The 26,831-nt window shown below is 46.1% G+C and overlaps 1 protein-coding gene across 3 annotated transcripts in view; it reads left to right on the top strand.

Moving 5' to 3' along the window:
• LOC138288194 (coiled-coil domain-containing protein 107-like) overlaps positions 1-26,831 on the top strand; it is a 139,426-nt gene that overhangs the window by 3,092 nt on the left and 109,503 nt on the right. Inside the window, exon 2 of one of the 3 annotated variants that reach the window (XM_069229544.1) lies at positions 6,489-6,519. The exons of the other annotated variants lie outside the window; for them this stretch is intronic. The gene's annotated coding sequence lies outside the window, so the exon portion shown is untranslated. The remainder of the gene's footprint in view (positions 1-6,488; positions 6,520-26,831) is intronic. 3 annotated transcript variants of the gene reach the window in all.

Below are 26,831 nucleotides of genomic sequence, written 5' to 3'. Positions count from 1 at the left end.
AAAGGTACGGAAAAGAACGCTTGTGACAAATCAGTAACCGAAAACCATTCTGCTTCACATGGGATCTGGAACAAAAATCACTGCTGGATTTGGCACCACGGGACAACAGGATACCAAAATTTCATTAACCTTTCTCCAATTCTGTACGATGTGGTATTTTCCACTTGGCTTTAGTAATCCCATAATAGGGGAATTACATGGGCTATCCGTAACTTCTTTTAGAACTCCCTGCTCAACAAAGACTGTAATTACTGGAGTCGTTCCCTCAGTCACTTCGCGGGGGTTATATTATACTGTGGCGTTCTGGGGAAAAAAATACATTTGACTTTACAGTTACCTTGACTGGCTCAATACCTCGTATGAGTCGAATATCTTTTCCAGAGAGATCCCAAACTCGCAACATTACTGTGTCTTGTAAGTCATCAGACAAGTCTCTGGCTGTTATGACAGGAAACAATGAAATTAGGGGATACATCTTGTCCATTTGGCTGGAAGTTTCATTATCACTATTCGTTTGAATTGCTATCTGTTCATGAGTACAAGAGATGGAGCATTTTAATTTGCATAGCAAGTCTCTTCCTAACCGATCAACAGGATTTGAATCGCAGACTCACAATTGGTTGAAAATTTTCAAATGTTCCCATTTTGACTGGAATTAACTCTGTAAAGGTGGTTGTTCTGTGTGAGCCACTCACCTGAATTCCAGGCATGCCAATGGGGCGATGACAATTCCCCAATCCCGGTGAGGACTAACGTGACCACAATGAAGAGTACATTGCCCTCTCACACGTCCTCAAGGGGAAGGCGGTTTTGGGAAGAGAAAAAGAGAAAATACCAGCTTCTGCTTTGTGGACTGCAGACTTGGATTGCTGGACCCTTGACTGCGTGTTGTGTTGGGCGTCAGGACTTCTGATTTCTCAAAATACTGGGTTCTTGGATTTTAGGATTCTGAGCTGCAAAAGAGTTACTTAATTAATACATTCAATTGGCTTAAACTATTGGAAAATGTCAGTTATTCTTCACACATTGTTCATACGTTTCTATGAGGCTGATCAAGTCTCTTCCTCTTTATACAGTACTTTCAGAGTCTCTGAAGCAATGTCCAAACTCAAAAACAATCAACTTGATTAAAGGGCTTCTTTGTGTTGTGGGGGTAATCTCTTGCCAATAATAGTTTTATTAAACTTGCTCTATTTCCGATCTCTCAATTCTCAGGGGAGAGCTTGTTATAGGAAATATGTCTTTCCTTAATGTCTGTTCACCGGTATCATGGATTCCCATCCAAACGATAAATCACGTTAGTTCTTATTGTCATAAGGTATTTGAGTGACAGAGCTCTGTTTTGTTTCATTCAAGTGATTATTCTTGTTTTACCTTGAAATTTAGTTACTTGCTTGAAAATTTCAGAAGAACCCAAACTGGGTTTTTTCACCACGGATCGTAGGCAGAAGAAAGAAGAGGAGAGCCAGGACTCCGCAGGAAGCCGAGGATCGCCGGAACCTGACTGGAGGCTGTCCAGAGGATGAGACATGGTGGAACTTGACTGGAAGCTGGTCGTAGAATGAGCAACACTGGAATTCGACTGAAGGACAAGGAACTTGACTGTAAATGGGTGAGCAGAGCAATATGTACAAAGCCAAGCAAGGCCTCGGTCTCACAAGCATCCTTAAATAAGCAGTTGATTGCTCATTAAGGAAATTAGCAGTTATCCTCTTGTTTGTGGCACATGTTTAATACAGATCACAATGTGAAGAGCACATGTTTTGGCAGTTACAGTTGGAGCAGGTGGAAGGTCAGTTGGTTGCTTGTTAAGGAAATGAGCAGTTATCCTCCTGGATGTGGAACATGTTCAATAAAGATCACATTGTGAATAGCACATGTTTTAGAAGTTACAGTTGGCATAAGTTTAGCAGGTGGAATACAGTGTGTATAACCAACCAGCATTGGTTATAATAAATGAGACATTTAACAAGCTTTGGTTTTTGCGAACTTGATATTCAAGATTGTAATGGATATACCCAAATAAGTCTTTGAATGTTGCAAGCAGCAGCACCGCACTGTAATCGAGCTCTTGGATGAACTAGTGTACCCACAAAAGGGGTTTACCAAATGCTGATTTGCTATACCCACTACCTGAACTGTCCTGCCAGAAAGGGGCATATTAGGGACTTCTGCAGATCTGACAGTGGAACGAGTTTGCTCAGTGTCAACCAGAAATGAAACATCATGCCCCATAACACTTGCATTCACGTATGGACCACACTGGTCTACTACTCCAGCGAGGCAGCCTAAACACATTCTTCCTCTTCTGAGCTCTCACTCAAATATTGTTCATTCATTTCATCATCACTGAAATCCATCAATGGGTATTGTGTGAGTAACTGATTTACATTTGCATTTGCTCTCTGGTTTGCGTTCTGCTGAGGGACCATTACCTGTTGCTGTTCCATCGGAGTTTGTGGAATTTGCATTTGCACTTGCATGAAAGTTCCTCTTCTCACAGCCTTTTAGATGTAGGGCTTTGTTCTCAGGTATATTGCACGGATGATCCTGGATTTCGTGACTGTTATACTTTAAGTGGGAATACTTAATCTCTGTTAATGAAATAAAAATAGCAAAACCACATTTTAAACATAAATGTCTGATTCAACCTAGTCACAATGAATGAAAAGCTGTTTAACTAGATAATATAAACATTTAGCAATATTATAAATGCTTTGGGCTACTGGCATGTGGAGAATCCTATTACCTAACCCCAGATGTTAGGAGTTGAGACCTAAAGTTTAACATTTACTTCAGGGAAGATAGTCCCCTAATGTTTACCATGTAATCTAACATGCAGTGTCTGGATCAAGTGCTAAAGAAAGCCATTGAATGGCTTCAGAGAATCACTCCAGGTTTTTTGGAGTCAGATTGTAATTTCAAGAGATTTGCTATCCTCTGAAATATAAGCAAATTAATTGGTATGACCACTACTCCTGTGTTTCATACTTACCCTATTATTGTTGACCTGAGTATTTTGGGCAAATAAGGTAACAGTAATCATAGTCCAATCTTTGCTGCCATCACATCTTTACTCCATCCTACTTGAAGGTGAAGAGGAAATTCCTAAGATTTTTTAAAGCAAGATGTACTGTCAGATTTTAAGAAGCAAACTGAGCGTTTAAGCCAAGCCCTTACGAATTACTAAGCACACATTAAAGCAGACTAGGCTATTTACTGCTTGCAGTTTAGGGATTCTTTGTACCCTTAATGTGTGCCAGGTGGCGGCGATAAGCAAATGTTGATATCTCTGCTATTATTCTCAAAGCTGGAGTTGTATCATGTTTCTACATCTGGTCTTCACTAAGGAAGAGGACCAGGTGACTTTAATAGTCTCCAAGGCAAAAGTGTATTTAGAGTTGATAAATTCAGTAGATTGTATTTCATCAGTCTGGCTTGTTATATTTGTGATTTCAGAAATGTCAGTATATTGTAACAGTTTGGAATGTTCCAAGAACCCCAAGAGACCCAGCTTGGAAAGGACCATGTAAAGAAATGGTTACTTGCCAGTAGGAGTAGTTTTGCAGCTTGAAGAGTTACCTGGATTCACATGCTGTACATTATTCTGCCATCTAGTGGTTGGTTCCGGAATTGTCTTACTTTTTTTCCCATGGGTGTTGGCAAACACTATTTGGCAGTATGTCCGTCCCCTGTATGACGTCAGACGGTGGCCTGGATATTACAGTGCATAGTCGCCATCTTAGGATTCTTTTTTCTGGCTTGGAATTTTCCCTCTTGTTGTTTTAGTCTTTTTTTGTTCCCACCTGATTGCATTGTTTCCCATTTCTTGGGGAGTGGGGAGGCGAGAGTGGGTTGCATGTGAATCCAGAAAACTCTTCAAGCTGCAAAACTACTCCTACTGGTAAGTAACAATTTATTTAGTTTAGCAGTAATTATTTTCTGGATTCAGATGCTGTGCATTAGGTTATGTTGCGGCATCCGCTTCCTTGGGTTGGTGGGATAAAATGAGGAAGAATTTGCAAACAGGTGCTACAATACTTTTTGTCCGACCTGCGCTTCCTTGTTCATTTGAATATCCACACAGTAATTGTTAGAAATTGGGTCTCTATTTGGCAGAGGTTTGCACCCTGTTCAAGTACAGACCACAATCCTAGTCACCACACAACCTAAATCATCCTTTGCTCACCCTCTGGTAGCTTGGCAAAGAGAAGGCAGGCTTAACTTAGAAGGCAATGTGTAAAGTTTTTGTGCAATAACTCATGCAGTAACACACTGAAAACACCACAAAAAGACTCCACACCAAGTTAGAAAAATATATAATGTGTTTATAATTAAAATGACCAAGATGACAAAAATCAAATACGTAGATCCTGCAATACGCAATTTTAAAGATTTAGGTGAAAATAGCACATAGAAGCACAGAGCCAAAATTGTGATTATCTGGTAGCCCTGGACTGGGACAAAGTCACAAGTTAAGTCGACCTCGATGGAGCGAAGGCCGGCTACAAGGACCTACTTGGCCCCAGTGAACACAGTACCTTAAATCCTGGTGCATAGTCTGCGTGGCGTTGCTTTGCAACGTCTGGTGTGGGTTCCGAGAAGCTGGGCGGCGAGGCTTTGTAGGACTTTGCGTCAATCCTGGGGAGCTGTGCAGTGAGGCTTTGCAGGGCATGGCTTCACTGTGTTAGTTCTAATGGCCTGGCAGCTGCAAGGCTTTGTGGGGCTTAGTGCCACCTGGTACTGTGTCAGGTGAGGCTGGCAGCTGCACTGCAAGGCTTCACAGTGCTTTGTGGCAGTTCCGATGAGCACCACTGAAGGTAGAGCACCTTAGGCCCTCTTCCAAGGCAGGGCAGACTCCCAGCTTGGAGAGTTCAAGTACGGATGATTCAAGTCTTTGATGTCCCTGAGACTTGGGAATAGGAGGCAAGCTAACAAGCCCTTGGAGATCAAATGTGGTGGGGAGGGAGAGTCCTTCTAGCAGACTGGGAGCAGCAGAGCAACAAGCAGAAAAGCAGTCCTTCTAGAAAAGCAGTTCAATTGAGTCCTTAGGGCAGCACTGCAATCCTTTTGACATAGTCCAGTTGTAGGTCCACAAATGTGCCTTTGAAGTGGGGGAGATTCAAAGAGTGGTTCTGGACTACACCAGTTCCCCTTTCAGCCCAGGCCTCTCTGCCAGGTGATCTGTGGGGGTTTATTAGTCCTTTGTGTGGGGCAGACCACTACCCTTTGAAGAGTGTGAGAGCCGCTCCATCCTTCCTGCCCAGGAAGACCCATCAGTATGCAGATGAATGCAGATGCAGCTGAGTGTCCAGTGTTAATGGCTGTCTGGATGGAATGCATTAGGGGAGCTGTCACCCAGCACAGACCAGACATGGATTGAAGACGGGCTATAAAGCACAAAGAGCAGTAAGAGCAGAGAGATGCCTACTTCGAAAAGTTACATTTCTAAAATAGTAATGTTAAACCCAACTCTACCAGTAAACGGGGTTTCTCACTACCATTCCAAACATACCAAACATGACAATGCCACTCCTTTCAGATCTTAAATTATCACTTAAATGTGTATAAGGGAATTCCCATTGCTGGCCTATGAGAGAAGCAGGCTTTACAATTGTGACAAATGACTTGGAGGGGGTCCACTACCAGGACATGTAAAACGTACAACATGTTCTTCATTTTAGGTATGTAGATACACTGCACCCTGCTCTTTGGGTCACATAGGGCCTACCGTAGGGGTGACTTATATGAAGTAAAAGGCTTGGCAAAGGGTTTTAAAGGGCAAGTCTAGGTGGCAGTAAAACTGCACACACAGGCCTTGCAATGGAAGGCATGGTTAAGGGGCTACTTATGTGGATGGCACAATCAGTGCTGCAGGCCCACCAGTAGCATTTAATTTACAGGCCCTGGGCACATATAGTGTACTTTACTAGAACGTATGGATAAATTAAATATGCCAGTTGGGTAGGAGCCAATGTTACCATGTTTAGAGGAATGGTCAGCAGTGGTAAAGTACTGAGGCCCATATTTATACTTTTTTAGCGCTGCATTTGCGTCGTTTTTTGACGCAAAATCGGAGCAAACTTACAAAATACAATGGTATAAATATGGGCCTCCGTGTCCTAACTCAAGTAAAAATTAGATCAGAAAAATGGAGGCAGGCAAAAAGGTGGAGGAAGACCACTCTAAGGCTGTCAGTCTAACAGTAATGTTTTAGCAAATGTGTGTGGAGAAGCCCATGTTGCTGCTGCTGCGCAGATTGTGTCTATATGTACATTTGTTAGGAATGCTAGAGTTGTGCCCTTCTTTCTTGTTGAGCGAGCTTTTGGGCATGCAGGTAGTGTCCTCCCTGCCCCAAGTAGCAAATCTGTATTGTTTCCACAATCCAGCGTGCAGTTCTTCCCTTCTTTAAAGGAGATCCCTTGGTTGCTTTTGTGTATGAGATGAACAATTGGTTTCCCTTGCAAAACTTTTGTTTTTTTTTGCAGATAGCATATTAAAGTTCTTCTTATGTCCAAGGTGAGTAGGGGTTCTTTAATCTATGTTTGTGGTTCTTTAAAGAATGCCAGTAGTTGTATGCTTTGATTGGTGTGAAAATCGCTTACTATTTTGGGTAAGAACTGCAGGTTAGTTCTGAGAACCACCTTGTCTTTGTGTATTTGCATGTGTGGTTCCTTCATTGTTAATGGTTGTAGTTCACTCACCTCTGTTTAGGTGATTGCAATTAAGAATGCTGGCTTAAGTACGAGTGATCAGAGATCTGCCTTGTGCATTAGCTCAAATGGTTTTGTCATCAATTATGTTGGCACTGCGTTTAGGGTGACATCGGTGCTGGGAGTGTTCTCAGGGGTGCAGTTCTTTCATCCCTCTTAGAACTTTTTAACCACTGGCGAGAAGCTGTAACATAAAGTGCCACAGGTACGTTTAGTGTTGAATAGGTTAGCCCGCTATCCAACAAGCGAGTGAGGTAAATTAGTACAGTTTCCTGTTTCCATTGTTTTGTTTTTAGTGCACCTCTCTTCTACACTTTGCTGCATAGCATTGTCTTGCGGTAGCATTCGTTGCCTCCTTTAGTATTTCATGGTTCAAACCGTAGCTGTAGGTGTCAGACCTGTATGTATTCAGATGCTAGATTGAGTGTTGCTGGCTCCAGGTGATAACCCATCCCCTCCTGCATTGTAAGGAGGTCCTGATCTGTTCTAATCCTGCTAATTTGCCCCCTGGATGTCTCTAGTAGGTTTGAATACCAGGTCTGTCTGGCCCATTCCGGTGCTATGAGGATGAGGCTTGTCCCTGGCTTTCTCCTGTACCTTGGGTATTAGGGTAATCAGTGGAGGGCGTAAGCAAATCCCCCTTACCATTTGAGTGACAGGGCATTCCTCTCTGGCTGGTGGTATTGAAATCTGGAGGTAAAATGTGGGCATTTTGTGATCTTTGCTGTTGCAAACAGATTGATTGTTGGCTTGCTCCAGGCCCTGAAAATATTTTCCAGTGTTTCTGTTTCAGTTCCCATTCATGGAGCTGCTTTTTTGTCTACTTAGTCTGTCTGCCTCTGTGTTTTCTTTCCCTGGTAGGTTGATGGTTTGCATGTTGATCCTCGTTGGTTTTGCCCATAGCCATATTTCCTGGGCTAGTTTGCGCAGGGTGAATTCATGGGTGAATGAATGCCCCTCTGGCTGTCCAGGTAAAACGTAGTTGTTTTATTGCCTGTTTGTATTAGTACAGTTTTTCCTGTTATATGTGCCTGAAGAGCCTTTAGAGGTAGGAACACTGTCCTCATTTTCAGAAAGTTGATGTGTTTTAGCACACCGGTGTTGTTCCATTGTCCTCATACCTTCAGGTTGCCTTTGTGTCCTCCCCACCCCTCGTGGGATGCAATTGTTTTGATGGTCACTGTTGGAGTTAGTGTCTTGAATGGTCTTCCTAAGGTTACGTTCTTTAATGTCCACAATTTTATTTCCTTTTGGCTTTTTGTGGTTGTGACCAATTGTTGCATAACCATTCATGGAAAGGTTTCATGTGCTGACTTGCACGTGTTATGAGTGGAATGCATGATGCCATTATGCCCATCAGTTTCGTGACTGTCTTCATTGTGAGAAACCGACCCCTCTGGTATAGGTGGACTTGCTCTGCCATCCCTTTTTTCCTCCTTTAGACAGGGTATGCATGTGCTGTCTTCTGGTTTAAGCCCCCCCCCCGGAGGAACACCTATTCCTGTTCCAGTTGTGGTGATCACTTCTTGTGATTTATAGAGAACTGCAGGCGTTCTAAGGTTTTGATTAGTTTTTGAATGTCCCTTTGCCATTTTTGTTTTGTTTTCACCTTTACGAGCCAGGCGTTTAGGTTACGGGTATGTATGTATTACCTTTCTTCTTAGAAAGGCTGTGACTTTCTTAGAAAGGCTGTGACTGCTGCAAGATATTTTGTAAAGACCCTTGGTGCTGACTTTATGCTGAATGGTAGGACTCTGAACTGTTAGTGTACTTTTTCAAGTAAGAATCATAGGTACCTTTTGTGTGCTTGATTCATGGGTATGTGCTGGTAGGCATCCTTCAGATCTAATGTTGCCATTCTGTCCCCTTTTGTAGGAGTGGGATTACTCCCTGAATTGTTGTCATCTTGAAATGTGTGCGGACTAATATTTTTATGAACCTGAGGTCCAGAATTGATCTTAGGGTGAGGTCTTGTTTGGGAACTAGGAAGTAAGGTGGTAGTTCCCTTTGTTTTGTTCCCTTACTGGTGCCTTCTCTAGTGCTTGCTTTTGTAAAAGTTCTTTGACCTGTTTCCTGAGCAGTATGAGCTCTACCCCTTGATATCTTTTTGGTTTTAAGGGAATCTGATTTTTTTATTTTTTAGCAGTGTTATGCAATGTCTGTGACGTATCACATTTAAAATCCAGTTGTCTGTAGTGATTTCTTCCCACTGCAGTAGGTAATTCCCTATTCTACCTCCCTCTGGTGTCTTGTGAGAGCCAGTTTTGTCTGTCAAATCACTTTCTTGTGACTCCTCCAGCTTGCGTAGTCTTCCCTCTTCCCCTTCCTTGTGCATGAAAGAACTGCCTTCCAGGCAGGGTGCCGCCACTGTTGAAATGTGGTCTGCTCTATGGCTTGGTGTGAGCTGGCTTGAGTTTGGTGCTGCTGCTGACTGGATGGGAAAGGCACTCTGCCTATTGGCCTTTGGGGTGTGCTTCCACCTCTTCTGAATGAGCCTCTGTATTGTAATGCTCCTATCGCTTTAGCTGTTTCATTGTCCTTTTTTTATTCACCGTAAGGACTCAGCGACCGCTTGGCCGAATAGTGCATCCCTTGTAATGGGCTTGTTGATTATAGAGGCTTGTACCTCCTGCTTGAAACCTGATATTCTGAGCCAGGCATGTCTCCTCAGTGTTGCAGCCATGCACATCCACTTGCTGGCAGTGTCTGCTGCATCCAAGGCCGACTTGTCCATGTTTCTGCTGCCTGGTATTATTGCCCTGGCTTTCTTTTTGTCCTCTCCCAAGTAGCTTTTGCATGAGGGACATCAACTTAATCCCACTGCTGGTGACCATCCCTGTTCAGCATCACATTAGAAGTTGCAAGTTGTCACTGTTGCAGTCTTCCTCTCCATCTTTCTTCCCACCATGTTGAGCCTCATGCTATCCCTTTCTGGTGGAAGGCCTGTGGAGGTGTGTGCATTTTTTCGTTCTGTTGCAGTAGCAACAATGATTGAATTTGCTGGTGCTTTTGTTGTGGGCTTATATTTCTTTTCCACTCGGGGGTTTACTGCTTTGGCAGGTTCCTGAAAGGCATCTTTGCCTTCATCTAATATTGTGGGCAGCATCGGGAGGTATACATTTTCCTTCTTGATGGGCATTAATGTCATGAGGCAAAAACAGGATTCCCCATTTTTCCTTTTCTAGTGGCACTCCAGGTGTGCCTGCAGTCCTTCTGACCAGGTTGTTCTATATTGTGAGTTTGTCTGACTGTGATGACTTCGAGGGGTAGTTGTCGACCTCTTCTTTGGGAGATTCTATGTCAAGGTTGTTTCAGTGCACCTCGTCGAACCCTCCTGCTCCTTCCTTCCCCTCGGGTTCGTAGAACTCCTTTTCGGCTTCCCCTTCATGGTGCTTCGGTGTGGCCAGAACTTCCATAGCAGAATCCTCCTCTTTGGCGTCAAAGGCCATCAAAGGTTTGCTTGGGATTCGAAATTCCCTCTAGGAGTCGTTGAACTTCTTTTGTTTCGAGATTTTCAATATGTGCCAGCACCAATATCCCGTGGTTGGGATCTGCAGTCCTCCTTTGCTCGTGGCTGACCTCCAGTCGTCGTTTTCTTCTAAGCCGAGCCTGCCTTGTGTGACTTTTTGTGAGAGGTTTTAGGCTCTGTGTATTCAGCGGTTTGATTATGTAATGGGATTTTTCTCTTGATGCCTTTCGCCGATTTTTCTTCTTCACTTGCTTCTTTTCGGCCTCTCTCTCTAGGGGTTTGATGTTCGACCCTCCGTGGGCTGTCTCTGCTTGTTCGACGTTCTCGTTGTCATCACTGGACAGTATCAGCTCTTTTTAAGTGGCAATTGTGGCTTTTGGCTGCTGGACATGATGGTATATTGTTCCAGTCTTTCTTTGGTGTACCTTAAAGGTCTTTGGTAAGATGGCGCCTAACATGCCTCATTCTCCAACCATGTGGCTGGTTCCGGCGGGGTCCCCTGTCTGAGGTGAGAGTGACGGATCCCCTTCTGTCTCATTGCTTTCTCATTTCATGCTTTTCGGCGAACAATGGCTTTCTGTTAAATTTTCAAACTTTCTTCAAAAAGTTTTGGAGGTCCACCGTTGCTTCCAGACCCAATGGTGAAAAAAAGAGAATCTGAAGATGGTGACTTCACACAGGAACATCCGGGATACCATCTTACGTCATTCAGAAAATGGTCATACCACCAAATGGTGGTTGACGACGCCCATCGCGGGGGAAAAAAAAAAGAAAAACACAATTGTGGACCCAGCCACTAGATGGAGGAATAATACACAGCCTGTGAACCCAGAAAAGATTTGTGCTTCAAAATAAAATTTTCTATTAGGTAGAGTGTGGGATACAACCCTTTCACGTGCTCATCAAAAAGGGACTGGATGGTATTGATACTTAGATGCAATACAGGTGCAGGACAAGGATTTACATATAAATAAGTGTAGGAAGTTGGCTCTGTATGCACTATTTCAAAGTAAGGAATAGTATGCACAGAGTCCAAGGGTTCCCCTTAGAGGTAAGATAGTGGCAAAAAGAGATAATACTAATGCTCTATTTTGTGGTAGTGTGGTCGAGCAGTAGGCTTATCAAAGGAGTAGTGTAAGGCATTTGTTGTACATAATAACAAAAGTACACTGTTCCTAACTCTAGGGTGAACAGTTATTAGGAGCTAAAAACCCTCACACACCCGAAAGGGTGTCATGCTTCATCATCGGGAAGCTCCTCGTCAGACCGGCTGGTGCAATGTCTGACGGGCTCCCCTTTCGGGGGCTCTTTGCCGGAGATCTTTTGATATGTGGTGGCTGCCGTTGATTTATGAAGGTCAGACACTCTGAATGGCAGGAGAGTGATAAAATTAAGATTGATTAGAAACCCCTGAACTTGTTCTGTTTTAATATCTATCCAGAGGGGTTACGATCAAGATTAAAAACATAATAAAGTGGGGAATGACAGGGATGTGGAATTCCTATCGCCCGACGCCCGGGACATCTTGTTTGGGGTCAAGGGCAACAAGTTTTTATGTGTACTTTGTCCTTGGGACAACAAGGCCCAACCCTCTGCAGCACAAACCCTTTGGCTGCCTGTTTACAGAGAGTGGAACTCTCTGCAGTTGAGGTAATGTGTTACCAAAAGATAATGCTGTTCGAACTTGTATTTATGGTTCATTATTTGAAAACCTTCATTATTAGGGTGAGTGCTGTAAGTAAATGTTTTAAGGTCACACTTCACTACTGACGTTGGTTCCAGTACTAAAAAAAAAAAGACGTGTATACACATGTTTGAAAAGTTTAGGCTATGAGGCTAAGTATAATGCTCCCAGAATGCTCTCTGATTATATGCAAATGAAATGTCATTTAGTTAAATGTGTTGATGCATGCTAGTATTTCCCAAAAATATTTCTAATGGAAAATCAGTGTAACCATTTTCAACACGATTATGGGAAGCATGAAAATAAACAAACACTGACAAAGCCAACTGATCTCACATATTTTTATAAGTCTTTTAGTTTCATCAATGCGTGTCTTGTTTTGACATGGCTTTTGTAACACTTTATTGTTGTGGGAGCGACCAGGCCCTCAACATTGTAACAAACACTGGCAAAAAAAAAAAAAAAAAAAAGTTTTTGAAATCTGAAAGCACAATTTGCCACCAGTGGCATAACAACGGCCCGCAGCCGCCCTCCAGGGGGCCCCTTCAGCACAGCACCTGCCCTGAGTGAGTCTGGAGAGGGGGCTCCTCCATGTTCTTTGCAAAGGGGCACCCTCCAGTTTCGTTACGTCGCTGATTGCCACTGTAGTTCCTGACACTGAACAAAACTACTTTGTGTGCCAATATGCTCCTTGTGGAAGAGCAGAATGCGATCACTCATAGTAAAGCCAGCCGAAAGAGAGAGAAATAGAAGTTTAATAAAAACAAAATGTCTTAGTTAACACCAGACCTAATTAGGGACCAAGACCCACATGTAGGTAGCTTTTTGCATGTCGCAAACAGCGACTTTCGCTGTTTGCGATGTGCAAAAAGCACATTGCGATGCACAAACCCAGTTTTGTGGTTCAGTAACCTGGTTACCGAATTGCAAAACGGGCTTGCGACTCGCAATTTGGAAGGGGTGTTCCCTTCCTAATTGCGACTCGCAGTGCAATGTAGGATTGTTTTGTGACCGCGAACGCGGGCACAAACCAATCGCAGTTTGCACCCATTTCAAATGGGTGCTAACACTTTCGCAAAAGGGAAGGAGTCCCAATGGGACCCCTTCCCCATTGTGAATGTCACTGTAAACATTTTTTCGGAGTAGGCAAATGAAACGAAAACGTTTCATTTTCCGTTTTCGTAATGCATCTCGTTTTCCTTTAAGGAAAACGGGCTGCATTACAAAAAAAACATCAACAAAAAACTGCTTTATTGAAAAGCAGTCACAGACATGGTGGTCTGCTGTCTCCAGCAGGCCACTATCCCTTTGAGGGCCGCCATTCACAAGGGGGTCGAAAAATGCGACCCAACCTCATGATTATTCATTAGGTGGGCATTTGCGAAGCCCTTGCGAATCACAGATAGTGTCAGGGACACCATCCTACATTCGGATTTGCAAATCTCAAATTGCGAGTCGCTCTGACTCGCAATTTGTGGGTCGCAAATCTGAACCTACCTACATGTGGCCCCAAATTCTTAAAGTCACAAAAGTGCACCCATGGTATATGTCGTACCCCTATCAAATATTGGTGAACTGTATTTTAGCATGGGTAAATACGCATGTGTAGATTTGCTCATGTGAAAATCTATTGAGCATTTGCAAGTTCATTTTCCCTCCAGCCACTTTCTTCCCAACCCTGGAAGAAGTTCTAATTCTGCCATTGTCAGGAGTAAATGTCCAACCTTTCTTATTATGGGAAAATATTAGAGAGAAGCTGGTGAAAATCTTTAAAACATGCAGGTTAGTAGGTTTGCAGACTCAAAGGCATTCCAGCCCTGGAACTATTGCTTACTGCTTCCTCCAGCCCCAGTATGCAGATCTGCAGAAAGGTGGCAAAATAAGGAAATTGCTACAGTAGGGATTGAAACGCAAGTATTCAAGCCCTACTATGGTAGTAGCCCTGGCATAATCAGAGAGGCTATTATCAGAGCTCTTACATAATGAGATTGCTGCCATAATTTGTCGCCACACTACATGGCACCAAAGGGACAAGTAGATCTTTTTACAGGACAAGTAGATTTGAGAAGCAACCTGTCCCCTGGACAAGTAGATATTTTAATAAATTCCACACCCCTGGAATGAGAATGATGCTCAACCACTTAAGAAAGCCTGGAGTACTGGGAAATTGTCACCTGCCCCCTAGGGTATGGTCAACATGTTTCGCGTAATATTGGTTGTGAAAGATCCTCTAACGCTTCATCAGGACCTACAGCAAACTAGACTTCTCCTGGCTGTATACAAAAGAAAACACTATCTAATTACGTGTATGAGAGATAAATAGCAGTCACTTACAGCATTTCTGTGAACTGTCTTGTCAATAGTCTGAAACAAAAAAGGTCGCCCCGCCCTCTGCTTTTGGGGGGCCCCTTAGGGAGTAGCACGATCCAGCCTATAGCTTTTTTTTTTATAGGCGTCCTCAATTCGAGACACCTACCCACAGTCGTGCTCGCCCTTTCAAACTCTGCCAACAGCTCCTGGAGCTGTAGTTTGGAAGGTCTGGGGCCCATTACTACTTTCTTTATTTTACAGAGTGACCTTCGCTCCCTCATCTTAAGATGGAGGTAAGGTGTGGTGTCGAGTTCCACCACATTCATCTCTGCACTAGACATTATGCTTCTAAAAGTTGGAATACTTTTTAAGAATCTAAAACTAGTTCTAGGTTCTAATTCAAACTTTCACAAACTTTTAAACTCTAAAAGAAATGCTAAACAGGATCTAACACAAGGCCCTAGCAGGTCTTTTAAGAATTTAGAAAAATTTCAAATTGCAAAAACAATTTCTAATGACAATTTTTGGAATTTGTCGTGTGATCAGGTATTGGCTGAGTAGTCCAGCAAATGCAAAGTCTTGTACCCCACCGCTGATCCACCAATGTAGGAAGTTGGCTCTGTATGCACTATTTCAAAGTAAGGAATAGTATGCACAGAGTCCAAGGGTTCCCCTTAGAGGTAAGATAGTGGCAAAAAGAGATAATACTAATGCTCTATTTTGTGGTAGTGTGGTCGAGCAGTAGGCTTATCAAAGGAGTAGTGTTAAGCATTTGTTGTACATACACACAGGCAATAAATGAGGAACACACACTCAGAGACAAATCCAGCTGTAAGGAAATGCCTCCTTGGCATGGTTGCCCTCTGACTTTTTGCCTTTGCTGATGCTATGTTTACAATTGAAAGTGTGCTGAGGCCTGCTAACCAGGCCCCAGCACCAGTGTTCTTTCCCTAACCTGTACTTTTGTATCCACAATTGGCAGACCCTGGCATCCAGATAAGTCCCTTGTAACTGGTACTTCTAGTACCAAGGGCCCTGATGCCAAGGAAGGTCTCTAAGGGCTGCAGCATGTCTTATGCCACCCTGGAGACCTCTCACTCAGCACAGACACACTGCTTGCCAGCTTGTGTGTGCTAGTGAGAACAAAACGAGTAAGTCGACATGGCACTCCCCTCAGGGTGCCATGCCAGCCTCTCACTGCCTATGCAGTATAGGTAAGACACCCCTCTAGCAGGCCTTACAGCCCTAAGGCAGGGTGCACTATACCATAGGTGAGGGTACCAGTGCATGAGCATGGTACCCCTACAGTGTCTAAACAAAACCTTAGACATTGTAAGTGCAGGGTAGCCATAAGAGTATATGGTCTGGGAGTCTGTCAAACACGAACTCCACAGCACCATAATGGCTACACTGAAAACTGGGAAGTTTGGTATCAAACTTCTCAGCACAATAAATGCACACTGATGCCAGTGTACATTTTATTGTAAAATACACCACAGAGGGCACCTTAGAGGTGCCCCCTGAAACTTAACCGACTGTCTGTGTAGGCTGACTAGTTCCAGCAGCCTGCCACACTAGAGACATGTTGCTGGCCCCATGGGGAGAGTGCCTTTGTCACTCTGAGGCCAGTAACAAAGCCTGCACTGGGTGGAGATGCTAACACCTCCCCCAGGCAGGAGCTGTAACACCTGGCGGTGAGCCTCAAAGGCTCACCCCTTTGTCACAGCCCAGCAGGGCACTCCAGCTTAGTGGAGTTGCCCGCCCCCCTCCGGCCACGGCCCCCACTTTTGGCGGCAAGGCTGGAGGGAACAAAGAAAGCAACAAGGAGGAGTCACTGGCCAGTCAGGACAGCCCCTAAGGTGTCCTGAGCTGAGGTGACTCTGACTTTTAGAAATCCTCCATCTTGCAGATGGAGGATTCCCCCAATAGGGTTAGGATTGTGACCCCCTCCCCTTGGGAGGAGGCACAAAGAGGGTGTACCCACCCTCAGGGCTAGTAGCCATTGGCTACTAACCCCCCAGACCTAAACACGCCCTTAAATTTAGTATTTAAGGGCTACCCTGAACCCTAGAAAATTAGATTCCTGCAACTACAAGAAGAAGGACTGCCTAGCTGAAAACCCCTGCAGAGGAAGACCAGAAGACGACAACTGCCTTGGCTCCAGAAACTCACCGGCCTGTCTCCTGCCTTCCAAAGATCCTGCTCCAGCGACGCCTTCCAAAGGGACCAGCGACCTCGACATCCTCTGAGGACTGCCCCTGCTTCGAAAAGACAAGAAACTCCCGAGGACAGCGGACCTGCTCCAAGAAAAGCTGCAACTTTGTTTCCAGCAGCTTTAAAGAACCCTGCAAGCTCCCCGCAAGAAGCGTGAGACTTGCAACACTGCACCCGGCGACCCCGACTCGGCTGGTGGCGATCCAACACCTCAGGAGGGACCCCAGGACTACTCTAAGACTGTGAGTACAAAAACCTGTCCCCCCTGAGCCCCCACAGCGCCGCCTGCAGAGGGAATCCCGAGGCTTCCCCTGACCGCGACTCTTTGAATCCTAAGTCCCGACACCTGGGAGAGACCCTGCACCCGCAGCCCCCAGGACCTGAAGGACCGGACTTTCACTGGAGGAGTGACCCCCAGGAGTCCCTCTCCCTTGACCAAGTGGAGGTTTCCCCGAGGAACCCCCCCCTTGCCTGCCTGCAGCGCTGAAGAGATCCCTAGATCTCTCATTGACTTCCATTACAAACCTGACGCTTGTTTCTACACTGCACCCGGCCGCCCCCGCGCTGCTGAGGGTGAAATTTCTGTGTGGGCTTGTGTCCCCCCCGGTGCCCTACAAAACCCCCCTGGTCTACCCTCCGAAGACGTGGGTACTTACCTGCAAGCAGACCGGAACCGGGGCACCCCCTTCTCTCCATTCTAGCCTATGCGTTTTGGGCACCACTTTGAACTCTGCACCTGACCGGCCCTGAGCTGCTGGTGTGGTGACTTTGGGGTTGCTCTAAACCCCCAACGGTGGGCTACCTTGGACCAAGAACTAAGCCCTGTAAGTGTCTTACTTATCTGGTTAACCTAACAAATACTTACCTCCCCTAGGAACTGTGAAAATTGCACTAAGTGTCCACTTTTAAAACAGCTATTTGTGAATAACTTGAAAAGTATACATGCAATTTTGATGATTTGAAGTTCCTAAAGTACTTACCTGCAATACCTTTCGAATGAGATATTACATGTAGAATTTGAACCTGTGGTTCTTAAAATAAACTAAGGAAAGATATTTTTCTATATAAAAACCTATTGGCTGGATTTGTCTCTGAGTGTGTGTACCTCATTTATTGTCTATGTGTATGTACAACAAATGCTTAACACTACTCCTTGGATAAGCCTACTGCTCGACCACACTACCACAAAATAGAGCATTAGTATTATCTCTTTTTGCCACTATCTTACCTCTAAGGGGAACCCTTGGACTCTGTGCATACTATTCCTTACTTTGAAATAGTGCATACAGAGCCAACTTCCTACATTGGTGGATCAGCGGTGGGGTACAAGACTTTGCATTTGCTGGACTACTCAGCCAATACCTGATCACACGACAAATTCCAAAATTGTCATTAGAAATTGATTTTTGCAATTTGAAATTTTTCTAAATTCTTAAAAGTCCTGCTAGGGCCTTGTGTGTTAAGTCCCTGTTTAGCATTGTCTTTTAGAGTTTAAAAGTTTGTTAAAAGTTTGAAATTAGATTCTAGAAACAGTTTTAGATTCTTTAAAAAGTCTTCCAACTTTTAGCAAAATAATGTCTGATACAGAGATGAATGTGGTGGAACTCGACACCACACCTTACCTCCATCTTAAGATGAGGGAGCTAAGGTCTCTCTGTAATATCAAAAAAATAACCATTGGCTCCAGACCTACCAAAATTCAGCTCCAGGAGCTGTTGGCAGAGTTTGAAAAAGCCAACCCCTCTGATGATGACCTCACAGAGGAAGAAATTAGTGACTTGGAGGCCAATGTCCCTCCTCCAGTCCTAAATAGGGAGAACAGGACCCCTCAAGTCCTGTCTCCAACTGTGTTAGTCAGAAATGGTGAGTCCCTCACAGGAGGGTCCCACATTTCTGAAATCACTGAGGATGCTCTCAGTGAAGATGACCTCCTGTTAGCCAGGATGGCCAAAAGATTGGCTTTGGAGAGACAGCTCCTAGCCATAGAAAGGGAAAGACAAGAGATGGGCCTAGGTCCCATCAATGGTGGCAGCAATATAAATAGGGTCAGAGATTCTCCTGACATGTTAAAAATCCCCAAAGGGATTGTGACAAAATTTGAAGATGGTGATGACATCACCAAGTGGTTCACAGCTTTTGAGAGGGCTTGTGTAACCAGAAAAGTGAACAGATCTCACTGGGGTGCTCTCCTTTGGGAAATGTTCACTGGAAAGTGTAGGGATAGACTCCTCACACTCTCTGGAAAAGATGCAGAATCTTATGACCTCATGAAGGGTACCCTGATTGAGGGCTTTGGATTCTCCACTGAGGAGTACAGGATTAGGTTCAGGGGGGCTCAAAAATCCTCGAGCCAGACCTGGGTTGACTTTGTTGACTACTCAGTGAAAACACTAGATGGTTGGATTCAAGGCAGTGGTGTAAGTAATTATGATGGGCTGTACAATTTATTTGTGAAAGAACACCTGTTAAGTAATTGTTTCAATGATAAACTGCATCAGCATCTGGTAGACCTAGGACCAATTTCTCCCCAAGAATTGGGAAAGAAGGCGGACCATTGGGTCAAGACAAGGGTGTCCAAGACTTCAACAGGGGGTGACCAAAAGAAAGGGGTCACAAAGACTCCCCAGGGGAAGGGTGATGAGACAACCAAAACTAAAAATAGTAAAGAGTCTTCTACAGGCCCCCAAAAACCTGCACAGGAGGGTGGGCCCAGAGCCTCTTCACAAAACAATGGGTACAAGGGTAAAAACTTTGATCCCAAAAAGGCCTGGTGTCATAGCTGTAAACAGCATGGACACCAAACTGGAGACAAGGCCTGTCCCAAGAAAGGTTCCATTCCAAACTCCCATCCAGGTAACACTGGTATGGCTAGTCTCCAAGTGGGATCAACAGTGTGCCCAGAGCAAATCAGGGTCCACACTGAAGCTACTCTAGTTTCTGAGGGTGGGGTGGATTTAGCCACACTAGCTGTCTGGCCGCCTAACATGCAAAAATACAGACAGCAACTCTTAATTAATGGGACTAGAATAGAGGGCCTGAGGGATACAGGTGCCAGTGTCACCATGGTGACAGAGAAACTGGTTTCCCCTGGCCAATACCTGACTGGAAAAACTTACACAGTCACCAACGCTGACAATCAGAGAAAAGTACATCCCATGGCAATGGTTACTTTAGAATGGGGAGGGGTCAATGGCCTGAAACAGGTGGTGGTCTCCTCAAATATCCCAGTGGACTGTCTGCTTGGAAATGACCTGGAGTCCTCAGCATGGGCTGGGGTAGAACTAAAAACCCATGCAGCAATGCTGGGTATCCCTGAACTGGTGTGTGTGAAAACCAGAGCACAATGCAAGGCACAGGGTGAACAAGTAGAGCTGGAGTCTGGAAGAATGGCCCAGCCTACCAAGAGGAAAGGGAAGTCAGTTGGGAAACCAACTGCAACACAGCAAAAGAAAGGGAACCTCTCTTCTCAGGAAGAAGTTCTGCCCTCTGAGGGAACTGAGCCTTTGGAGCTTGAACCTTATCAGGTTGAGCTCTTAGGCCCAGGGGGACCCTCAAGGGAGGAGCTGTGTAAGGGACAAGAAACCTGTCCCTCTCTTGAAGGCCTTAGGCAGCAAGCTGCTGAAGAGTCCAAAGGCAAGAAAAATGGAACGCATAGGGTCTATTGGGAAGATGGACTCCTGTACACTGAGGCCAGAGACCCCAAACCTGGTGCCACTAGGAGAGTGGTAGTGCCTCAGCTGTTCAGAGAATTCATCCTAACATTGGCCCATGACATTCCCCTTGCTGGACATTTGGGACAAACCAAGACGTGGGAGAGGTTAGTCAACCACTTCTACTGGCCCAATATGTCCAACATGGTTAAGGAGTTTTGCCTCTCCTGCCCCACCTGTCAAGCCAGTGGTAAGACAGGTGGGCATCCAAAGGCCCCCCTCATTCCACTTCCAGTGGTGGGGGTGCCCTTTGAAAGAGTGGGTGTGGACATAGTTGGTCCACTAGAACCTCCCACAGCCTCAGGAAATCTGTATATCCTGGTAGTAGTGGATCATGCTACCAGGTATCCTGAAGCTATTCCCCTTAGGTCGACTACTGCCCCTGCAGTAGCCAGGGCCCTCATTGGAATTTTTATCAGAGTGGGTTTCCCTAAGGAGGTGGTGTCTGACAGAGGTACCAACTTCATGTCAGCATACCTAAAGCACATGTGGAATGAGTGTGGAGTGACTTATAAATTCACTACACCCTACCATCCACAAACTAATGGCTTAGTTGAGAGATTCAACAAGACATTAAAAGGCATGATCATGGGGCTCCCAGAAAAACTCAAAAGGAGATGGGATGTCCTCTTGCCATGTCTGCTTTTCGCTTACAGAGAGGTGCCACAGAAGGGAGTAGGATTCTCACCCTTTGAACTTCTGTTTGGTCATCCTGTAAGGGGACCACTTGCTCTTGTTAAAGAAGGCTGGGAGAGACCTCTCATGAGCCTAAACAGGACATAGTGGACTATGTACTTGGCCTTCGCTCTAGAATGGCAGAGTACATGGAAAAGGCAACCAAAAACCTTGAGGCCAGCCAACAACTCCAGAAGTTTTGGTATGACCAAAAGGCTGCACTGGTTGAGTTCCAACCAGGGCAGAAAGTCTGGGCTCTGGAGCCTGTGGCTCCCAGGGCACTCCAGGACAAATGGAGTGGCCCTTACCCAGTGCTAGAGAGGAAGAGTCAGGTCACCTACCTGGTGGACCTGGGCACAAGCAGGAGCCCCAAGAGGGTGATCCATGTGAACCGCCTTAAGCTCTTCCATGACAGGGCTGATGTGAATCTGTTAATGGTAACAGATGAGGATCAGGAGGCAGAGAGTGAACCTCTCCCTGATCTTCTGTCATCAGACCCAAAAGATGGCAAAGTAGATGGAGTGATCTACTGAGACACCCTCTCTGGCCAACAGCAAGCTGATTGTAGGAGAGTCCTACAACAGTTTCCTGAACTCTTCTCCTTAACCCCTGGTCAGACACACCTGTGTACCCATGATGTGGACACAGGAGACAGCATGCCTGTCAAAAACAAAATCTTTAGACAATCTGACCATGTTAAGGAAAGCATCAAGGTGGAAGTCCACAAGATGCTGGAATTGGGAGTGATTGAGCGCTCTGACAGCCCCTGGGCTAGCCCAGTGGTCTTAGTCCCCAAACCTCACACCAAAGATGGGAAGAAAGAAATGAGGTTTTGTGTGGACTACAGAGGGCTCAACTCTGTCACCAAGACAGATGCCCTTCCAATTCCAAGAGCTGATGAGCTCATTGATAAATTAGGTGCTGCCAAATTCCTAAGTACCTTTGACTTGACAGCAGGGTACTGGCAAATAAAAATGGCACCTGGAGCAAAAGAAAAGACAGCATTCTCCACACCTGATGGGCATTATCAGTTTACTGTTATGCCCTTTGGTTTAAAGAATGCCCCTGCCACCTTCCAAAGGTTGGTGAATCAAGTCCTTGCTGGCTTGGAGTCCTTTAGCACAGCTTATCTTGATGATATTGCTGTCTTCAGCTCCACCTGGCAGGATCACCTGGTCCACCTGAAGAAGGTTTTGAAGGCTCTGCAATCTGCAGGCCTCTCTATCAAGGCATCCAAATGCCAGATAGGGCAGGGAACTGTGGTTTACTTGGGACACCTTGTAGGTGGAGGCCAAGTTCAGCCACTCCAACCCAAGATCCAGACTATTCTGGACTGGGTAGCTCCAAAAACCCAGACTCAAGTCAGGGCATTCCTTGGCTTGACTGGGTATTACAGGAGGTTTGTGAAGGGATATGGATCCATTGTGACAGCCCTCACTGAACTCACCTCCAAGAAAATGCCCAAGAAAGTGAACTGGACTGTGGAATGCCAACAGGCTTTTGACACCCTGAAACAAGCAATGTGCTCAGCACCAGTTCTAAAAGCTCCAGATTATTCTAAGCAGTTCATTGTGCAGACTGATGCCTCTGAACATGGGATAGGGGCAGTTTTGTCCCAAACAAATGATGATGGCCTTGACCAGCCTGTTGCTTTCATTAGCAGGAGGTTACTCCCCAGGGAGCAGCGTTGGAGTGCCATTGAGAGGGAGGCCTTTGCTGTGGTTTGGTCCCTGAAGAAGCTGAGACCATACCTCTTTGGGACTCACTTCCTAGTTCAAACTGACCACAGACCTCTCAAATGGCTGATTCAAATGAAAGGTGAAAATCCTAAACTGTTGAGGTGGTCCATCTCCCTACAGGGAATGGACTTTATAGTGGAACACAGACCTGGGACTGCCCATGCCAATGCAGATGGCCTTTCCAGGTTCTTCCACTTAGAAAATGAAGACTCTCTTGGGAAAGGTTAGTCTCATCCTCTTTCGTTTGGGGGGGGGTTGTGTAAGGAAATGCCTCCTTGGCATGGTTGCCCCCTGACTTTTTGCCTTTGCTGATGCTATGTTTACAATTGAAAGTGTGCTGAGGCCTGCTAACCAGGCCCCAGCACCAGTGTTCTTTCCCTAACCTGTACTTTTGTATCCACAATTGGCAGACCCTGGCATCCAGATAAGTCCCTTGTAACTGGTACTTCTAGTACCAAGGGCCCTGATGCCAAGGAAGGTCTCTAAGGGCTGCAGCATGTCTTATGCCACCCTGGAGACCTCTCACTCAGCACAGACACACTGCTTGCCAGCTTGTGTGTGCTAGTGAGAACAAAACGAGTAAGTCGACATGGCACTCCCCTCAGGGTGCCATGCCAGCCTCTCACTGCCTATGCAGTATAGGTAAGACACCCCTCTAGCAGGCCTTACAGCCCTAAGGCAGGGTGCACTATACCATAGGTGAGGGTACCAGTGCATGAGCATGGTACCCCTACAGTGTCTAAACAAAACCTTAGACATTGTAAGTGCAGGGTAGCCATAAGAGTATATGGTCTGGGAGTCTGTCAAACACGAACTCCACAGCACCATAATGGCTACACTGAAAACTGGGAAGTTTGGTATCAAACTTCTCAGCACAATAAATGCACACTGATGCCAGTGTACATTTTATTGTAAAATACACCACAGAGGGCACCTTAGAGGTGCCCCCTGAAACTTAACCGACTGTCTGTGTAGGCTGACTAGTTCCAGCAGCCTGCCACACTAGAGACATGTTGCTGGCCCCATGGGGAGAGTGCCTTTGTCACTCTGAGGCCAGTAACAAAGCCTGCACTGGGTGGAGATGCTAACACCTCCCCCAGGCAGGAGCTGTAACACCTGGCGGTGAGCCTCAAAGGCTCACCCCTTTGTCACAGCGTAGCAGGGCACTCCAGCTTAGTGGAGTTGCCCGCCCCCTCCGGCCACGGCCCCCACTTTTGGCGGCAAGGCTGGAGGGAACAAAGAAAGCAACAAGGAGGAGTCACTGGCCAGTCAGGACAGCCCCTAAGGTGTCCTGAGCTGAGGTGACTCTGACTTTTAGAAATCCTCCATCTTGCAGATGGAGGATTCCCCCAATAGGGTTAGGATTGTGACCCCCTCCCCTTGGGAGGAGGCACAAAGAGGGTGTACCCACCCTCTGGGCTAGTAGCCATTGGCTACTAACCCCCCAGACCTAAACACGCCCTTAAATTTAGTATTTAAGGGCTACCCTGAACCCTAGAAAATTAGATTCCTGCAACTACAAGAAGAAGGACTGCCTAGCTGAAAACCCCTGCAGAGGAAGACCAGAAGACGACAACTGCCTTGGCTCCAGAAACTCACCGGCCTGTCTCCTGCCTTCCAAAGATCCTGCTCCAGCGACGCCTTCCAAAGGGACCAGCGACCTCGACATCCTCTGAGGACTGCCCCTGCTTCGAAAAGACAAGAAACTCCCGAGGACAGCGGACCTGCTCCAAGAAAAGCTGCAACTTTGTTTCCAGCAGCTTTAAAGAACCCTGCAAGCTCCCCGCAAGAAGCGTGAGACTTGCAACACTGCACCCGGCGACCCCGACTCGGCTGGTGGCGATCCAACACCTCAGGAGGGACCCCAGGACTACTCTAAGACTGTGAGTACAAAAACCTGTCCCCCCTGATCCCCCACAGCGCCGCCTGCAGAGGGAATCCCGAGGCTTCCCCTGACCGCGACTCTTTGAATCCTAAGTCCCGACACCTGGGAGAGACCCTGCACCCGCAGCCCCCAGGACCTGAAGGACCGGACTATCACTGGAGGAGTGACCCTCAGGAGTCCCTCTCCCTTGACCAAGTGGAGGTTTCCCCGAGGAATCCCCCCCCTTGCCGGCCTGCAGCGCTGAAGAGATCCCTAGATCTCTCATTGACTTCCATTACAAACCCGACGCTTGTTTCTACACTGCACCCGGCCGCCCCCGCGCTGCTGAGGGTGAAATTTCTGTGTGGGCTTGTGTCCCCCCCGGTGCCCTACAAAACCCCCCTGGTCTACCCTCCGAAGACGCGGGTACTTACCTGCAAGCAGACCGGAACCGGGGCACCCCCTTCTCTCCATTCTAGCCTATGCGTTTTGGGCACCACTTTGAACTCTGCACCTGACCGGCCCTGAGCTGCTGGTGTGGTGACTTTGGGGTTGCTCTAAACCCCCAACGGTGGGCTACCTTGGACCAAGAACTAAGCCCTGTAAGTGTCTTACTTATCTGGTTAACCTAACAAATACTTACCTCCCCTAGGAACTGTGAAAATTGCACTAAGTGTCCACTTTTAAAACAGCTATTTGTGAATAACTTGAAAAGTATACATGCAATTTTGATGATTTGAAGTTCCTAAAGTACTTACCTGCAATACCTTTCGAATGAGATATTACATGTAGAATTTGAACCTGTGGTTCTTAAAATAAACTAAGGAAAGATATTTTTCTATATAAAAACCTATTGGCTGGATTTGTCTCTGAGTGTGTGTACCTCATTTATTGTCTATGTGTATGTACAACAAATGCTTAACACTACTCCTTGGATAAGCCTACTGCTCGACCACACTACCACAAAATAGAGCATTAGTATTATCTCTTTTTGCCACTATCTTACCTCTAAGGGGAACCCTTGGACTCTGTGCATACTATTCCTTACTTTGAAATAGTGCATACAGAGCCAACTTCCTACACCAGCCAATAGGTTTTGTTATAGAAAAATATATTTTCTTAGTTTATTTTAAGAACCACAGGTTCAAATTCTACATGTAATATCTCATTTGAAAGGTACTGCAGGTAAGTACTTCAGGAACTTGCAATATGGAGGATTTCTAAAAGTTAGTCGCCTCAGCTCAGGACACCTTAGGGGCTGTCCTGACTGGCCAGTGACTCCTCCTTGTTTTTCTCATTATTTTCTCCGGCCTTGCCGCCAAAAGTGGGGGCCGTGGCCAGAGGGGGCGGGCAACTCCACTAGTTGGAGTGTCCTGCGGTGCTGGCACAAAGGGGTGAGCCTTTGAGGCTCACCGCCAGGTGTGACAGCTCCTGCCTGGGGGAGGTGTTAGCATCTCCACCCAGTGCAGGCTTTGTTACTGGCCTCAGAGTGACAAAGGCACTCTCCCCATGGGGCCACAACATGTCTCGGTTGTGGCAGGCTGCTGGAACTAGTCAGCCTACACAGATAGTCGGTTAAGGTTTCAGGGGGAACCTCTAAGGTGCCCTCTGGGGTGTATTGTACAATAAAATGTACACTGGCATCAGTGTGCATTTATTGTGCTGAGAAGTTTGATACCAAACTTCCCAGTTTTCAGTGTAGCCATTATGGTGCTGTGGAGTTCGTGTAAAACAGACTCCCAGACCATATACTCTTATGGCTACCCTGCACTTACAATGTCTAAGGTATTGCTTAGACACTGTAGGGGCACAGTGCTCATGCACTGGTGCCCTCACATATGGTATAGTGCACCCTGCCTTAGGGCTGTAAGGCTTGCTAGAGGGGTGACTTATCTATACCTGAATAGGCAGTGAGAGGCTGGCATGGCACCCTGAGGGGAGTGCCATGTCGACTTACTCGTTTTGTTCTCACCAGCACACACAAGCTGGCAAGCAGTGTGTCTGTGCTGAGTGAGGGGTCCCCAGGGTAGCATAAGATATGCTGCAGCCCTTAGAGACCGTCCCTGGCATCAGGGCCCTTGGTACCAGGGGTACCAGTTACAAGGGACTTACCTGGATGCCAGGGTGTGCCAATTGTGGAATCAAAAGTACAGGTTAGGGAAAGAACACTGGTGCTGGGGCCTGGTTAGCAGGCCTCAGCACACTTTCAATTCAAAACATAGCATCAGCAAAGGCAAAAAGTCAGGGGGTAACCATGCCAAGGAGGCATTTCCTTACACAACCCCCCCCCCCCCAAACGAAAGAGGATGAGACTAACCTTTCCCAAGAGAGTCTTCATTTTCTAAGTGGAAGAACCTGGAAAGGCCATCTGCATTGGCATGGGCAGTCCCAGGTCTGTGTTCCACTATAAAGTCCATTCCCTGTAGGGAGATGGACCACCTCAACAGTTTAGG

This window comes from Pleurodeles waltl, chromosome 4_1 (assembly GCF_031143425.1).
Source record: "Pleurodeles waltl isolate 20211129_DDA chromosome 4_1, aPleWal1.hap1.20221129, whole genome shotgun sequence".
NCBI lineage: Eukaryota > Metazoa > Chordata > Amphibia > Caudata > Salamandridae > Pleurodeles > Pleurodeles waltl.
Note: the sequence above shows the minus strand (reverse complement) of the source record. Positions and strands in the feature narration are given on the sequence as shown.